The sequence below is a fragment of the Thermobia domestica genome, chromosome 2 (genome assembly GCF_964235325.1).
Source record: "Thermobia domestica chromosome 2, izTheDome1.hap1.1, whole genome shotgun sequence".
NCBI lineage: Eukaryota > Metazoa > Arthropoda > Insecta > Zygentoma > Lepismatidae > Thermobia > Thermobia domestica.
In genome coordinates, this window is record NC_137455.1 from 359,530,072 (window position 1) to 359,549,394 (window position 19,323).

At 34.3% G+C, this 19,323-nt stretch overlaps 1 protein-coding gene across 1 annotated transcript in view; it reads right to left on the reverse strand.

Annotated features, from left to right (window-relative positions):
• The window catches only part of LOC145678819 (corticotropin-releasing factor-binding protein), a 530,344-nt gene that overhangs the window by 16,878 nt on the left and 494,143 nt on the right, over positions 1–19,323 (reverse strand).

Below are 19,323 nucleotides of genomic sequence, written 5' to 3' on the forward strand. Positions count from 1 at the left end.
CTGGCTTAATGAGCTTCAATCATCTTCATTAAATTTGATTTTCAGTTTAACGTCCTTTTCAGCAGTGAGGCTACATGAAACGTGGACCTATAAACTTAGCGTGGGATCTGAACCACATAATCCCCCGCTGCAATCGTCTTCCCATACGTACTGCTCAACCTCATACAGTCTCTGGTAGTAGACAAATTCTCGAATTTTTCCGTTGTAAATTATTGTATTATTATTTTTAAAAAAATATTCTTTCACACGTTTAATTTCATAAGAAATATCTTTCTGCTTGAATCATAACGATTTATTGTAGAGTTTTAACATTGTTCAATTTTCCCCCTAATTTCAAGCTCTTTCCAAACGTTCATCTTAATCTTACTACCAGCGCAAGTTAAAACAACAGTTCAACATGTAACGATGTGCAACGGCATCTTTGTTAAATTGAACCCGTGAGTAGCATTTTTACATAATTAGTGGCGATACATTGGACAAATGATTTCACTAACGGTACAAGTAAAACATACTAAAGCATGGTTACAAAGTTTGGCTATGTTTTCACTTTCAGTGTAACTCTTCTATCTATCTACGAACTCATCGAAACGTTATTACTTGAAAGAAATGAAATCAAATCTTTAAGTTTTACGTCCCACAGTTATGCCGGTTAGGCTAAAGGAGACGGTGATGATGAGAAATGAGTGAAATGGTGGAATGAAGAAAGTGGGAGGAAACGGGAGAACCCCGAGAAAACCCACGAGCACGGTGTTTGTCCACCCCAAAGTCCACACGGCGCGAGCTGGGATCGAATCAGGGACCCCAAGTACCGGAGGTGAATACTCTACCACTGAGCCCCCGCGCCCCCCGCGTTATTACTTGACTATGACTACTTTGGTACAGGGAACGTGGGTTCATTTCACAGTGGGAGCTCATGTTAATGATTCGGATCCCATGTTAAGATGTGGGTCTACGTTCCATATAATCTAGATGCTGAAGGGACGCTCTATTCTAATCTAACCAATCGTCATTCAAGACCAGTAATTGCTTATAAGATATCAGTTGTGCTCACATTGTCAAAGCGGACCTTATTATTGAAACTGTACTATGCACAGAAAAACAGTGCTCGTGCACTTTGCGAATACCGCCTATAATCGGCGTTACGTCATGGTCCTATTACACCATGAGGTTTGAAGAGGAGACCGGTATATTATAAGTGAAACCAGGAAAAGGTCGTAAGGCAGTGACGCAGCACGAAGTTTAAATTGGTTGCTATTGGCATTGTGCAGAAATCTGTGAATAACAATATGCCGTTTTACCAGTAAGTGCGAATGCAGTATCAAAATATGCGCTGAGAAAAATTCGTTCTCCGGACAGGGGTATATTGTACAAATATACGGTATCCTCTTGCTTACTATAGAAATCAGTACGGAACATACGTTATCCGTATGCTACATAGGCAATGCCCTTAGATGTTACATCATGCCATTGCAGGATGTCTGACATATAATAGTTTTAGGTATATCACATGCATATACTTATGTTACCTTCGTCAGCTATATGTTATATACGTCCACTTATATGTGAAATCCCGACCGCCTACATTGTATCATACAGAAAGTACGTATAGATGGAACACTTATACAGAAAGTATTACAAAACATGCGTTTTCAGTTATACGTCTGCTGTACGTTGTCCAAAAACTACTGGAATTACGCATGTAACCTATCATTTTAATTACACCACCTACAATTGTTTTTCTCAGTGTGGACATGCCGTATGGAAATTTCTCCTGGAAATTCTACGCTGGTATCTCTACAAGCTGCATGCAACACGAACTCATCTGACGTTTCATGCTTGTGTAAAAGTGGACAACGCTTGGCAATGGAATGTTCTGTGGTATGAGGATACCTACCTTTACTTAAATGAGAGAGTGGACACATACAATGACGTTTCATGCTTGTGTGGACCTTCATGCGGGCTAGTGAAAATAAGTATAATATACAAGGATGCCATTGTGTTCACAAGAAGTTACTATGCGTGAGGAATTACTGTCCAATCCATCATCGAGCTGTACTTTTATTCATTTTAGGACGATGGTCCACATGGGCCAGAGACAAGGTCCGCCACTTTGCAAAGATACGTGAATATACTGACCACATTTGTTTGCAGTTGCAGGAATGCCAGTGTCTTATATCAACCACTTTAATGCATGACGGAGCGAACCTACAGCTTACGAGCTTACTGCAGACTCTTTGCCTGCATCTCACAGGTGGCATGTGTACTACACCGTTTCTTTGACTTTGCCTGGCCAGCCCGATCACCCAATTTAACTCCTGTGGATATTGTTTTTGGGGGACCTAAATGATCTAGTGAATATTACGAGACTGAACAAACAGCGTTCAGCTATTGACCATTCTGTAGGTCGGATTCTGTTCTTGAATCATCAGGATAGAGGTACCATTAAAGAGTACACTATGCTTCATTATACAGCTGTACATTAAACAATGAATAAACTGTTTTCCGTGTGTAAATGCATTCACATACACGACTGGGCCGTTAAATTGTTCAGTAAAATGGTTACTTTCACATTCTTGTCTTGCATGGGAGATAATTAGGGCATTTCGTACCATTTCGCATCAATAGTATATTTTCTTTTCCATGCCACATTTAATTGGCGTATCCAGCGCCACTATTTCTCCTGTTAGTGAGAGTTTGAACTATTTTTTATCATATCAATCTCTATTGAATATTCCAAAATATACTCCTACCAAGTTTGGTTGCATTCCCTCTACTGGTTACGTCTCCAGAGTCCCCTGAACAGCGATCTTTAATTATAAGCTATTAATTTTTTTGTGTGACCTTATACCTTCTGAAGTTGTGTAAGGCGGAAAATACTATTGACATGGTCTCTGAACCACGAGCGGAGTTTAAACTCATGGCAATTGCCGAGTGCATAATCCATCATGTAAGACCAAATCATCTTAGTTTAGACTATTACCCATCACATTTTCTAGCCTCCAATAGAAACGAATTGCTAGGCAAAACCAACGACTGCAGCACCACATGTTTGGTATGGAATATTGATTCAACGGCACAGAAATGTGGTCATTACACAAAGTAAACAAAAATTGAATTAATTAGTTTCCGAATCTAGAAGTGGATAATATATATATATACAGTAAAACCTCTACTAACGGACACCTCTGTAAAGCGGACACCTCTCATAACGGACATATTTTGTAATCCCCAAACACTGTAATAGGAAAAACCATGTTACAAACCTCTCTACAGCGGACACTCTCTAGTACGGACACGGACATTCTTTTCTCTCTCTTATAGGTATTATTTACTTCCATATTACGGACATTTTCTCTAGAAACAAGTCGAAAAGTACAGAAAAAGCACATTTTCAGTAATGCATACATGTATCACCAAGGGAGCATTGTAATAACATTTTTCCTCGTCAACTGACTGTTCAGAAACTCAGATGAAGCGTCTTTGTTTAATAACACCCTCATATCCTTTGCTTGCATTCCACTCCCACCAAACCTGTTTTAGAATCAAAAGTGATTGACAATTGGCTGCCATTTGGGATGACACGTCATTCTACTGTTCCACTGGAACCAAGCAGAAGACATGTTATTGGTATTTTGTGTCCACGTATATGCATATTGTCTTAGTGCCTCTATTTGTAGAAGGAAATTTCTAAAGTCATTCTGCATCGAATAAGCAATAAGGTGTAAGTTGTTGTGAGCTTTTGAAATGCTCGAGAAGCGCTAATGTTAAAATCGAATTGATTGAATTTTCGAAGAATACTGAGGTGTGCGAAGGATAGCTGAAAATTTTTGTATCGGTAAAACACAAGCACCTGAGACAATTTAAAACCAAGACAAGTTAATAAAGTTGTGGTGTGAAAATGACAATGAAAATAGTGTCTCATTGCTTTGAACAAAGTTGGTGTGCAAGTGAATGGTTTTGTAGAGTGCGAAATGAAAAAAAAAAATCCTGTGTTAGGGTCGATGCTAAAAGCTAAGAATTTGGAGGTAGCAACAGAAATGTATGTTTCAGATTTCAAGGTCTCGAACGAGTGGTTAGAGAAGTTTCGGATTAGACACAAAATTTCTTTCAAAGCGATTTGTGGAGACTCCGCAGATGTCGACATGCCCACAGTCATAGAACGGTTTGATAAATTACCTTCAATGGTTTGTAATTACATATCACCTTGTTTACTAATTTACGTACGAAAATATCGAAACCTCTCTAAGACGGACACCTCTCTATAGCGGACAATTTTTGATTCCCCACGGCTGTCCACTTTAGAGAGGTTTCACTGTATATATATATATATATAGTTTATATCCACTCACGATTATTCAGTGATAAGAGTTCTAAAACATAATATGCTATACAGTGCCGGATTTATGTTTGATCGGGCCCAAGCTATTGAAAGGTGCCCTTTATACGTGAAGCTTCCTTTTTCACCTACAAAATATGGCCGTTTTTTTGTTTTTTTTTTGTTTTTTTTTTTTTTGTTTTTTTAGGTTTGAATATATGCTATATCCTAATTTATGAACCTAAAGGATATCTAAATGGAAAAGAAGGGCTCATTACAAGCAAGACTGGGAAACGGGGGCTCCATTATAAGCAGAGCTGGTAATGGGGGCCTCATTACTATAGTATTCGCGCCGACTCATGAAGCTTGACTTAGATCTACTGATTTCACCACCCAATAGAACGGGAGGGTGTGTACCATTCGTCAACCCCCACCCATCAAATTTTGTCAGTGTCTTCTCTCACGCTACACGGACAACATCTCCCGAGAGTACAGTGTTGTCGGATTGGCGCCAAGTTCCGTTTTGTTAATTGTTTTTGTATTGCGTTATATTTTCGTTGTTACTATTCGTGTTATTGTTACCATTTTAGAACAATTGTTACACTGGTTAGTGTTGTGGAGGGGTTATTCTTAGTAATATTTAAATGTATTTTTTAAATATTCATTTACTATGTCTTCAAAGTTTTGCAACATTGTTGTGAATTTCAGCTGTATGACGTTTCCCCAAGTGTGCGCTCGGGAAGCGGTTCCACGAATTGTACCGAAGTTTCCCGATGTATCGCAGCTCAAGCAAAATATTTCTATGATTGGTTTAGAAGCTTCACGACTCGGCGTGAGTACTGTAGTAGGGTTGAGAAATAGAGACTATGACATGCTTCGTAAAAGTCTAGTAAGTAGCATGTTGACCTAACTACGAGCGCACTTTACCTTCCCTCAATACTTTTAACTAGCGCAGAAGGAGCCAGCTAATTATTCAAAGTTACAGAGCGCAAAGTATCCCCCTAACTACAATGTTAAAGTGAGATTGAATATGCTTTTATGACATTTAAAATTATAATAACTCTATAACATAAATAACTTTTCAAAGTAAAAAGCAGCAAAACCTGTGCACAGGTGGACCTGAGAGGACTTACGCCTTTCTCTTATTTGTTTGTTTGGTTTGCTTTTGGCTGCCTCTCAGGCTCCTTTTTCTGTTTGTTTCTCTTTCTGCTGCTGCTTCTGTTGTGCCTCCGTTTCTCTTTCTGTTGCTGCTTCTCTTGTGCTTCCGTTTTCTTTTCCCGACTAGCGCTAGTCTCCATTCACGTCAACTCAATCTGATTTGCTGCTTATAGATGAGAGAATGAAAATCCTTCTTCTGGCTTGGAGGCGACTCGAACCTGCGACGTCCACGCCGATAACTACTTACAGCTGGCCAGACTGCAAGCGAGCGAGCTCGGCTAACACTACGCTCAAGAAATCAAGTGAAAATCGGTCCTTATATATGAACAAATACTTCTACAAGTAACGCCATCTATTAGCAAAGTGATAAACTAAGTGATATGTAACGCCATCTATTGAGTAGGTGAGTAACTGCTTGAATATGTTCACCTGCCCGGCAAATTTAAAACGAAAAATAAGAAAATTGTGGATATCTTGGTTCCTATAAGAGATAGAGGCTGATATTTAATTTTTGGCAATTAGTGTTTGGCTGACCCATAAGTGTTGCCAACCTATAAAATTAAAAAATCACTAAGTTTAGTAACAAATTTGGTCCTAAGTTTGCAACACTGCAAAAAATAAAATTCATAAATTTGAAAAATAAAAAATACTAGCATAATCTACATAAAATTCTAAGACTTTTTTAAAGAATAACATTTTCAAGAAAACTCAAAAATAAACCCGTAAAAAATTTCCGAAATTTTGAATTGGCTGTAACATTGTCAAATATTAACCGATTTTCAAAATTCAAACGTCAATCAATAGAGAAATAAATTGAAATTTTTTTGAATGTGTTGTAGGTTGCATAACTCTAAGGATATAATTACAAAAAATTCAAATAAATCTCTTATTTATACATGTATCTTTAAAATTCGAATGACATTCAAAAGTACTGCTTCTCCTTATGCATTGTGCTTGTATAATGATCTTAGTTTTATGGCTTTATCACCATAAAACACTTAGAACATACTTAAAATTACAAGTTCGGATATTGATAATGGAATCTTCTGTTAACCTCGTTCTCTATAGGAAACAATGACTTCTTAAATTCTGTCCATTGATCGTAATTCAAGCTGAATAGACAACCGTTAATATCAAAAACTACTTGAACTTCGGTTTGCACATTTTTCACAATTACATTGAAGTTATTAGTAAGAATAAACTTCTTTTGGGGATCCATTTCTAAACACTCCATTTTTTACTTATGACAACATATTTTTATTCATTTTCATTCACTTTTGGATTTACATACAGAACTCAACAGTTGGATAGTTTTCTTTTAGACCAGTGTATTTGATTTTTATTCCATCTTTAACGATCTCATCAATCATTTTATCTGTTAAGTGTTTTGTAAATCTAGGTGGAAGAAATATCTTAAACTCTTCACATTCAACTAAAATGCTCTTCCCAAACTTAGTTTTAATCTTTTCCATTTTCACAATCTTATATTCCGTATTTAATTCTAATTCTCTTAATCCAATAACCTTTTTTTGTTCAAGACTTCCAAGGTTGTTTAAAAAATCAACGTGTTTTGCCATCGTGTTTATTATATAGAAAATCAATGAACACTTTTCAATTCTTATCTTCACCAAAAAATATTTAATCATTTTCGTCAATTTCGTTTGATGGAAAAACTTCCATAAAACAATCGTTAATGAAAACAGTTTGAGGGTATCTTTTCGATACCCTTTAAAGTCGCTTATGGTTAACTGATAAAGGGCCAGTGATACTGACTCTTAGATTCTTGAACCGTGGGGTGAGCAAAACGCTCACTCTTAACATCTCTATATGTCCGTTGATATTTTGCTATCTAAAACTCTTCTACTACTTTCTCATTCTTAGGATCATATGTAAAGTTCTTTCACCCAATTAAAATCGCATAACAAATAGTATTAGCAGCCACAACTTCAGCAAAGTCTACAACAATCTTAATGTTTGTTCTCTCATTTACCGATACATTCTTCCTCTTACTACAATTAATTACATACATTGGTCTGTTGTCTATAAACTCTTTAGGGTCATAGTACATTTCGGTGTTGCCACATGTTATTCTCTTAAATGCAGTATAATCTTCATACATCTTGAAATAATCCTTGTTAGCAATATCTAAGTTTCTTGATTCTTTTGGAAATACCTCATTCCTCCCATTCTTAAGATAGATATTCTTTACCTTACAATGATCAAACTTACTTGCATCTGCTGTTTGTTTGCCATTTCTATCAGTTTGGAACATTACAACTACGAAATCAGGCATATCAAATTGTCTAGAATTAAATTGAGTAGTAACATCAAACTCTAAGAAAGAACCTACAACAGTCTTCTGAACACATTGATAAGTATGGAAGGAAAACATGATTTTTGGTTCTTTAAGAATATTCAACTTTAACTTGTTTTCGTAATTAGACTCGTATTCAACAATAGGCATTCTTATCTCCATACTTTTTATTGTTATTTTTCCATCATGAGGAGCTGCTCCTGATCCAACCCATTTGTACAAAACATCGTTATTGTTGTTAGCTTTTGTAAATGTTATTCTCAATCCGCCTTTCCACATAACCTCTTTATAATCACTTAAGAAGCCTGGAATTAATCTCAATGGATACAAAACACTAAAGTTCTTTCTTAGACCAAGTTTATCATCTGTTTCAAATCCTGCTTGTTTTAAATATTCAACTTCTGGCTTGGAAATCTTTAATGTTCCGACAGCTGTAGATGTAATTCCAGGTAGCTCGATTTTATCTATAACAACTCCATGCTTTCTAACCTCAATTTGAGAAAAGAAGAATGGGAAGAAGTTATCTACAAGTTTTATAGTATCGTTTGCACCAAATGTTCCTCCAGCTGATGCACCAACAACTTCAAAAGTCATATGACAATCTGCTTTGTGTGGGTGTATAAAACCATCCCCCACGTTGAAATCGAACTCAATATCTTTGTTAGCTTCATTCAAATTATTAAATGTTCTTGTGTTAGCTTTAAAACTCTGTAACTCATAACTCTCAATATCCATTTATTATAAAGAAAATCTTGAAACAGCGCTTTATGGTAAACACCATCAAGCTATATAAATATTAGCATTGTCGTAAAGTCGACCGAGGAAAAATTTTCTGAAACTTATAACCCCCATCCCAACTTAACCTTAGCATTCATAGCAGTACCAACCCCAAAAGCAGCTAATCGTTCACCAATTGGCGCATCACTACTAAATGCTCTTTTCCATGCTTTAGTTTCCAGTTCCTTATCTGCAATATGTCTCGACTCTGTATCTTTATTGTCTCTGTAGTATATATCGTGTTCTTTACAGGCCTCATCTAATGGGTTAATACCTTCATCACCTCTTTCTAACCTTTCTTGAAGCTTCGTAAAAGGCCCACAAAATCTGAAGCCAGGTATATGTAACTCTGGTATCCCCTTCATGTTTAAGATCTTATTCATTAGTCCTTTTCCAAGCTTCTCATCATTCCAGAATCGTGGTGGTAACGTATTTAAGATCTTAATCAAATAACCTATACCTTTTGGATCATTAGGAATAAACTGTGAAAGCTTATTATTAATCATACTCACTATACCTACTTTCTCATTGTAAAAGTTATGATTACCAGCCCTTTCCTCTCCATCTATAACTATTAACCGATCAATTAACTTTCTCACATCATCCATCCATACATATTCTTTAGGTATCTCTGTATATTGTTTAATTCCTTCACCACTCCTTTTAGGCGTCGTGTTCTTTTTAGGAGTTGGGGGTAAAGTTGGTTTAATATAATTATCCCAAATAGGCTTGATAATATTAATGTACTTTGAACCTCTACTAGATGCTACCTTTTTATCTCGATTATATTTTTGGAAGGCGGCATCTGAGTCTATTATTATTTCCTTGTACTGTTCAAAATCATCATCATCATAATCTTCAATGGTTTTATTAGTATTCGTCGTTAACAATTCCCATAGACCTTCTGTTCCTTTATAAGTTTTACCATTAATTATCAAATCATCACCATTCACTTTAACTTCCAAACTTCCTATCTTATTTATTATTTTTCCATCTTCTTCTACAGTTCTTATTCCAAACACAGTATCATTTCTTTTACTATAATATTTCGTTGCAATCTTACCAAATGACTGTGCTGTTGTTAAAGGTTCTACTCCTTCCACTTTGTCTTTAATTTGTTTTCTCATTTGTTTTATTTCTCCCGTTATAGGTGTATCACTACTGCTTGGAGAACTATAATAAGGTATCTTTTTAGGTGTTTCTAGTAGACTAGGATCTATTGAAGCCGTCTTATGTACAACTGGAACAAGTTCAGTTATTAGATTTTTATTTTGTTCTGCTACTTCTTTGATCTCACTTCCCAAGTTTTGAATAGCATCAATTACAGGCTGTTCTTGTGTCTTAAATTTATCGTATATACTTGCTCTTTCTTTCTTCCAAGATTTGAAGCCCTTTATCAAGAACTCCTTCAGCTTAATATTCTTATCAATTTCTTTCTCATCCATTTATTGTATAGCAAACGAACAAACGTCAATGAACGTCAAAGAACAAACGTCAATGAACGTCAAAGAACGTCAATAAACGTCAATAAACGTCAATGAACGTCAAAGAACGTCAATAAACGTCAATAAACGTCAAAGAACGTCAAACGTTAAAACGTCAAACGTCAATAAACATCAAACGTTCAAGAAGTGTTTTATCTTGTTCCTATACTTACCATTGTTTACCTTCCTTGTCATATCAATTACTATGAAACCATAATCTTCTTGCCAACATTTTGAACACATCTCTTTAAATTTATCATAAGACATATCTCCTCCAACAAACTCATTATACACATGTTTAAGATTAGTATCATCTTGTCTGAATATGCATAGGAAGTTGACGTTATCTCTTATAAGCTGTTTAGGTACTTTTGAATATGTTTGCGCAAGATAGAAACAGTCTAAATGTCTATGCCTACCTCTTGTAAAGTAATTTCTAACAGTATCTTGATTCTCCAAAATGTAATCGTCAAACACAACAACAGAGTATTTTTCACATTCATCAATAGGCACAATAGAATCATTACCGCTTAAGAACGTTGCTATTTGTTTCTTAAACTTTAGTTCTGCTTTCTCAAATCGATCTTTTAACTGCTCATACTTTGGCTGATTCATGCTTTTAGAATATATGTAGAAGTAATTATTGTTTAACCAACCTGGCTGTAATAAAAAATTAAATAGCAAAAACGTTTTACCGCACGCCGACGGACCCACGATAAGACAACGAACATCATCAGGTATAAGCTCTCCATTTCTTTTCTTAGCTGTTGTTTCTTTTATCATCTCTTTTACATCCCAATTAATAGTTTTCTTACTCATTTATTATAGAGAAAATCGTCCTTTACAGACGTCGGGAAAATCGACGGCTGTTGTGTAGATGTTAAAACACTTCGGTTGTTATCCATCTCTTAAACTCTTTGGCTTTGGGTAGTTTTGAACGTAGAACCAAAGAGTACAGCCCAGACTCATTGATGAAGATTGTATGAGGCTGAGAATTAACAGGGGGCCACCAGCACTGGCTTCCTTTCAAACAGTTTGAGGATGAACTGTAGGGTGAGCGTTTTGCTCACCCTTAAGAACATTTTGGACCTCCGGATACAGCGGGGCAAATCTTATGATCTTATATCTTTAAGTTGTTCTCTGATCTTAAGCAACGTATCCTTTATATATTCACCATCCATTTCACCATTCAATGTTATTATCATCTCTAACTGTTCTTTAAATGAGTTAATACAAGTGACAATGGTTTTATATTCGTCTTTTCTTTTGCTTATGTTTAACTTCGAAGACAAACCTGTTATTATAGCACTTCCAGTTGCAAGAGATGTTGTTAATATTGAGTAAATTGTTACAGGTATAAAAATATTAATAAACCCAGTTGTTGCAGAAAGAATAACCGACAACGCGATCAAAATGTAGTATGCATATTTAACAATTCGTAGTTTTCTCTTTTTCTTCTTTAAACTGTATTCTAACTTTCGAATGACATCTTCTATTAACTTGATTACTTTCTCTCTTGGAATATCTCTAGGTAAATCAAACTCGTTCATTTATTATATAATAAATGGCTAAGGTATTTAAGCTTACGAGTGATACTTCGGTTTTAAAGAAGAAACTCCATTACGAATTAGACAACAAGAGCAACTATTTAAGTATAGGACTAGTTGGGTTTTACAGTACATATCTAACTCCAAACATAACAACAGAAAAAAACAGTTTCTCATATGGTGATAGACAAGTTTTTATACCAGAAGGGCAATACAGCTTAAACAGTCTTAATGAATATTTAAAATCTCAATCCATCAACATAACATTATCAGAAGATCATTTAAGAAATAGAGTCAAAATTGAAACTGATAGTAATGATGTTACAATTGGGAGTATAGGCACTGTCCTCGGGTTTAATGTTTTTGAAGTTTTAGAAAAGAACAAAACACATATTGGAAGTAAGTTGCCAAAGTTTCATCCGTTTGATACTATAAATGTTCACTGTAATATAGCAGATGGCATGTTTGTTAAAGATACAGAATACACACATAGAGAAACAGGAATTATAGCATCATTCAAAACAGATGCTGAGTTCAAACATAGTATTATTTACGAGCCCACTTATCCATTATTTTTCCCTATATCCAAAGACAAGGTTGACAATTTTGAGATAAGGATAACAGATGAGAATGATTCCTTAATTGATTTTGGTGGAGCTACAACAACTGTACTTTTACAAACCAAGATTTTCTCTTAAATAAATAGGAAGATGTGTTCTATTAAAGGTTGTATGTTTAGTGTTCCTTATAACGAACTAAAGGATCTAAATATTGATCATGTATTAACAAAGAAACAACTTAACGATAAAGCTAAGAAAATTAAAGAAGGTAAAGGAATGGATTTAACTTTAACTACTGCACAAATGAAAAAGATTAAGAAAGAGCATATTGGCGGTTTTATCTTTACAATTCCAGCCATTCTAGCAGCTTTAGGAGCAGTTGGCTCATTAGCAGGTGGTGCAGCAGCGATTACTAAAACTGTACTGGATGCTAAGAAGAATAAACAAGAACTTGAAGAACAAAAGAGACACAATATGGCCATGGAAGAAAAGCAGGGGGCAGGTAAACCAAAGAAGTCAAAAAACTAAAACCATTGACCAACTTCGATATAGAGAGGTTGGCTAAAGAACTAAAGATAAAACGATTTAGAGGTGTATTTATGAGTGATGAACTTCCACAAAAACCCCATGTACATGAGTGTGGCGTAGTTAACCTTGATAAATCAGAAAACATTGGTACTCATTGGATATGCTATTGGAAAGATAACAACATAAAGTACGTGTTCGATTCTTATGGTGGTGTTCCTCCTAAACAACTGGTACAATATCTTGGTACCGAAAACTTCTTTTACAATGACGAACGAATACAAGACTTTAACTCAGTTATATGTGGTCATCTTTGTGTTAAGGTTTTAAATCTTTTAAATCAAGGGTATTCTTTTAGCGACGTTATGTATATGATTAAAAATGAATAAGTGCTTTTATGGTTTTGTATCCATAAAAGTTTTGCTTTAAGATAAATATGGAAGCTATACACAATAGATTTTTAGATTATTTTGAGAAGCATGAGGATGAACTAGATGAGCTAGATAGATATAATTTTTATCAGTATTTTCAGGATGATAGCGAGATAGACTTAAACGATAAAAACAACGTATACAATGTTATTGATCTATGGAAAAGGTTAATACCAAAAGTTTTGTACACGGAAGAAGAGTTGAGAAAGTTACGTCCAATAATTACCTTAAAGGACTTGTTGTCGAGTTATATCTCTAGACCATTACAATGCAGTTATTGTGGTAGTAAGTCATTAACAAAAGGTTTGAGCGGATACATTTGTGGCGATTGTTCTGTAGAGAGTGGTTGGGTTTACAGTACTTGTGAAGAAACGAAAGCTGCTTGCGTAAGAAAACCATGGTACGATACTACAAAAAGGTTTAAGTTACAGTTATCTCGTTTGCAAGCTTTACAGGATAGAATTTTTCCCGAAGAGGTGTTCAAGGTGTTAAATGATGAATTTGGAGATATACCAAAACATTTAATATCAACAAAAGATGTTCTAAAAGTACTAAAGAAAAACAAATACACAAAATATTATGATGATGTCTATTTAATACACTATCACCTTACGGATCAAAAACCATTAAACTTACGACATATGGAAGAAACACTTATAAACGACTTCGAAAACTTACACGAGGTCTTTAGGGAGCTGTATCCGGAAAGAGCATTGTTTATTAACTTGAAATGTGTATTGCACTATCTGTTGAGAAAGCACGATGTTCATGTTGATATTGATTTTAAACGCTCACCTAGACAAATAGAGATGCTAAAGAAATGTTTTGAAAAACTAGGATGGACATTTTCTGTATAATAAATGAGTATGGATATATTTGGTAATGTTAAAGATAGAAAAGGTGATGTTGATATTAGCGAGGAAAAATTAAAATTGTTGGAGAATTTAAATGATATTGCTAGCGTAAGTCAACTTAGATCAATAGAAGCCCAATTAGAGAACGATAGAAAACGATTTGAAGATGCATTAGAAACGTTACAAGACACATACATAAAGAAAGAAGATTTTCAAAAGATTAGGATGGATACTACTAAACTGGTTATGCAGAAAGAAACCATGCCTCTACTATATCGGTTAAGAGCTAAAAACGTTAAGGAGCCAATCTTTAGAATATTTAATCTCTCTAACGGTTACAAATTTCTCTATAATGGGAAAATAATGCACATGGACTTAAGTTTGGATAAATACTTTCTAGATATATATTTGGGCGATACTTTGGTTAAAGAGATACCTTTTGACTTTAAGAAGAACGATATAATTACGATTAAACCAAATAAAAATTCTGCTATGGAAGAAGGACAATTATTGTTTGTTGTAATGTACATAGAGAGAGAGCTTTCCTAAAGACGTTTGCTATATAATAAATATGGATATCTTTGGTAATGTTAAAATGACATCAGAGTTAGATAATGCAGTTGTGAGAAAAGATATTGCTATGTTGAAAGAAGAGCTTAACTTCACCAAACGGAGTTATGTTATAGAGCTTCATAGTCGATTGATATCAGAAAATGTTGAAACTCCGTTCTTTTTAATACATAATCTATCTATCACATACAAATTTCTTTATAAAGGTAGGTTAATGCATATCGAGTCATCTTACAATACGTATTATATAGATCTATATTTAAATGATTCTCTAGTTGAAACTTTCCCATTGCACTTTAATACAAATGATAATTTGGCAATTAGACCATCTAAAGATTCTGGTCTGAAACATGGTAAATTACTATTGCTTCTTATGCATGTAGAAAGAGAAGACGAAGATAGTGATGATGATGGTGAGAATGTTGATAGCATAATATTAAACAGCGATAGTTATTGATTTTCTATATAATAAACAGGATGTATTGTGTTAAGTGTAAGAAAGTGACAGATACGAAGAAAGATACCATTAGAATTGAACAAACAAAGAATGGAAGATATCTAAAGAAAGGTATTTGTTCTGTATGTGGTGTTACTAAAACCCAATTCGTTAAAAAGCCTGATTGACTAGAAGAAGGTAAAGGTGTTAGAGAAGACATTGTAGAAGAAATTCACAAACCATCTAGAAAAAACTTTGACAGATTAAGCGTAGTTATAAAAGGTATCGATGATCTTTGGCAGGCTGATCTTGTAGAAATGGATAGCGGAATATTAAAAGGCGTTTCCAAAATCAATAAAGGTTATAAGTATTTGCTAACGATTATAGATGTGTTCTCGAAATATGCGTTTGCTGTTCCTGTTAAAGATAAGAGTGGGAAGAATGTTACAGAAGCATTCAAATCCATATTAAGAACGAGAAAACCAGGCAACTTACAAACAGATCAAGGTAAAGAGTTTTACAATAAAGAGTTTAAGAAGTTGATGGATGAAAATAAGATTAATCACTACTCAACCTATAGTGGTAAGAAAGCTTCTGTGGTTGAAAGATTCAATAGAACGCTTAAGCAGAACATGTGGAAAAGGTTCACGACACAAGGGAATTACAAATGGATAGAGATATTACCAACACTAGTTAAAGAGTATAATCATCAAATTCATAGAACAATTGGTTTAAAACCTATAGAAGTTAATAAGAAAAATGAGCAAACAATATTGGAGAAAGTGTATCAAAAAGAATATAAGCGTGTTAAGCCCAAATACAAGTTAGGTGATCATGTTCGTATAAGTAAGTCGAAAGGGTTATTTGATAAAGGATATACACCTAATTGGTCAACAGAAGTATTTGTTATTAGTGAAGTTATTCCATCTAATCCACCTACATATAGAATTAAAGATTTAGAAGAAGAGGATGTGCAAGGTAGATTTTACGAACCAGAACTATTAAAGACGAAACACAAAGATGAATACTTGGTAGAAAAGGTGTTGAGAAAGAAAGGTGACAAAGTATATGTTAAATGGCTAGGGTTTGATGATTCGCATAATAGTTGGATAGATAAGAGTAATGTTGTAGTGTAAATATAAATGTTTGTCTTTTATGGTTATTATGCCATAAAAGGATAGTTTGAACGAGATAAGGGGGTAACGAAACGATACCCCCATAACATATATTTCCAGAGTCGGTATTATTAATCATCGAAATTCCGAGGGTTTCAAACAGGCATCATATGAAGTCAAATTAACAGGTAACGAAAATGAAGTTAAAAATAAAGATTTTCTATATAATAAATATGGGTACTATGGATAGTTCTCTTAGTTTAAACGATATTTGCTACGAACAGATTAAAGAAGACTACTGGTATGGAATTTTTGGTGATTTCAAGTTGATTATAGATAAGAGTACAGGATACTTCAATGCTATTAAGCTGTGTCAGAGTGGTGGTAAGAGGTTTGATCATTGGTTAGAAAACAAACAATCAAAAGAGCTAATAAGGTATTACGATGAAAAATCCGACTCCCAGCTTCCTGGTAGTCGCTCTAAGTATCTAGTAAAAGGTGGAGGGGATACAGAAACCAATGTTATTATCTCCGGAACATATATGTATAAAAAGATATTTCTTGCTATTGCCTTATGGATATCACAAGACTTCTACGACAAGTGCTATGATATCATCGAAGACTATTTCGTTTCTAGTTTTATACAGATTCAAGAAGACCAAGAAGAGTTACAATCAAGAGTAGAAGAGATAGAACAACAAATGGGGCAATTACGATTGCACAATCAAGAACTAGAAAGCAAAGTTGATTATCTTAAAACAGTTGCAGCACCATATACAGAAGATCCAGGAAAGATACATAGGCTATTCATTATCAAGAAAAACCTTACTAAAGAACAACTTGAGAATGTACTCCTTTACTATGACGAAGAAGAACGAGATCAAAAAGAAAGAATAGAACGATATAAGTATTGGGTTGGGAGAGTACAAACATGCAATTACGAAAGTAGGATTAAACAACTCAAACTTAAGTATCCAAGTATAAGTATTCTGCTTAACGTCGACGATCCAAACTCTGTCAACTTATACAACAGAGCTAAAGAAAGATATGATGATAGAATAACTTGGTACGGTTCGCATATGAACACAGATTTAAGTGATATAGATCTTGTTGACAGGTTTATTCAGTTAAGAGACATTTAAGTACGAGAAACTAAATATACCATTGCTTTTATGGGTTAGACCATCAAAGTACAATTTAAGTGTTATACATTACCCTCTGCTGCAACAGCGAATGCTACATTCAACATATCACCTAAATTGGGATTATTATGATATTTTCTTATTATAGCTCTCCAATCTACGTAATGTCTAAATGAATATATAAAGTCTATAGATAGGTCTTGATAAGTTGAAATGTTACGCCAATGAACTCTACCTTCGAACTCTGCAATAAATTCTTCTGTTAAATTTTGAGACATTGAAATCATTTCCCAATCTACTTTGTCAGCGTAATCTCTTATAAGGTTTTCTGATAATTGTTTAGTTCCAGATATGTACCACCAATTAACTCTATCTGCATGTTCTCGTATAAAGGCTTCAGAGAGTTCGTTTTTGTAAGATATAGCATCAAAATCAACTTTATCTATAAACTCATTAATAAATTCTTCAGATAGCTTTTGGTGATACGATACTTCTTTCCAATCAACTCTATCTGCAAATTCTCTTATAAAGTCTTCTGATAAGTCTTGACTTCCTGAAATAATCTCCCAATCAACTTTATCAGCTAATTCTCTTATAAACTCTTCCGATAAATTTTTCCATAAACATATTTCACTCAAATTAACTTTCTGCAGATATTTACGTATGAAGTCTTCTGTAATGTGATCATAGTTATATTCCTCCTCATAATCATCATGGCCTATAGATAGCCATTGTTCATCAGTCAGTGAATCTAACATCTCTTCGGACAAGTTCATAACGTTCGCATAGAGAATGTTTTGTGTAAGAAATGAGTTGTTTTCTTTAGTGGCTTTCTTGAACAAATGATCTAACATACCTATGGACACGCTAAAATTTATTTTGTCTTCATCGTTATAACCACCAATATCTAAATATTTACATATACAATCAAATACAGGTTTGTAGGATAATATTTCCTTAGCACTAGTCATGTTTATTTTTATTCTTAGATTTTAAAATTTATTTCATTTTTGCTGGTTTTCTATATAACAAATATGGAAGCGCATTTTGATTTATTACATGATAGACTTGAACTAATTCATCATGATCTTAAACTCTTAGCAACACTACTAGAGAAGCAAATACTGTTAAAGGAGAAAGAGTTATTAGTAATGCAACGAAAAACATCTGATTTGAGTAGTGATGATGAATATAAATATGGTAGTGATGATTATGATGATGCTGATGATGATGAGTAAGTTTACAAAAATGATTCAGTTTTAAATGTGTATATGTGACTTTGATGGGTTAATCCCATAAAAGCCGTGTTCTAATACAACGCGTAATATGTAGACAATAGCAGGGGTGTACAATGTTAAGCGTTGTACTAGGACAAATGAAAATGAACTGAAATAACCCGGTGAAGATAAAAATTGAAGAGTATAAAGATTTTCTATATAATAAATAAGATGAGTAATTATAGTAAATTTACTGTAGTAGAGTTAAGACGCCAATGTAAAGAGAGGGGAATCAGAAGATATTCCCGATTAAGAAAAGCAGAACTGATAGACCTTCTTAAACAACACGACGATGAACAAAGCAGGAAACAGATTAGAAATATATACCCATTTAAACAAGAAGTATTTGAAGAACCAAGAATCAAAGTTGAATCACAACCAATCGATGTAAAACTTAAAAGCACAGCATTCAAATCAAGATTAGAAACATGGAGATTTACAACAGATTACAAAGAACATGATCCTCTAGAGCAATATATCACCTCAACATCGAAAGCTTTAATAAATAGATTGAACATCAGCTTAGAAAAACATGGATCGTTAAAGGCTAATCTCCTAATAAGCTGCCAATATAAGAAAGGTAAAGAGATTCAAGACATTTACTTCAACATTAATAACAAAGACCAATCAACCAATCTAAAAGAATTCTTAAGTGATGCTAAACAAATATTACGAGCAAGAATGGATGAGTTCCAAGCTAGAGGTTCTGGATGGGCTCTTACAAATATAAACTACTTAGAGTTAGCTCTTAATAAATATGCACCATATAGAGGATCATCATATATAGAACTACCAAATGAAATCAAAAGAAAACAAGC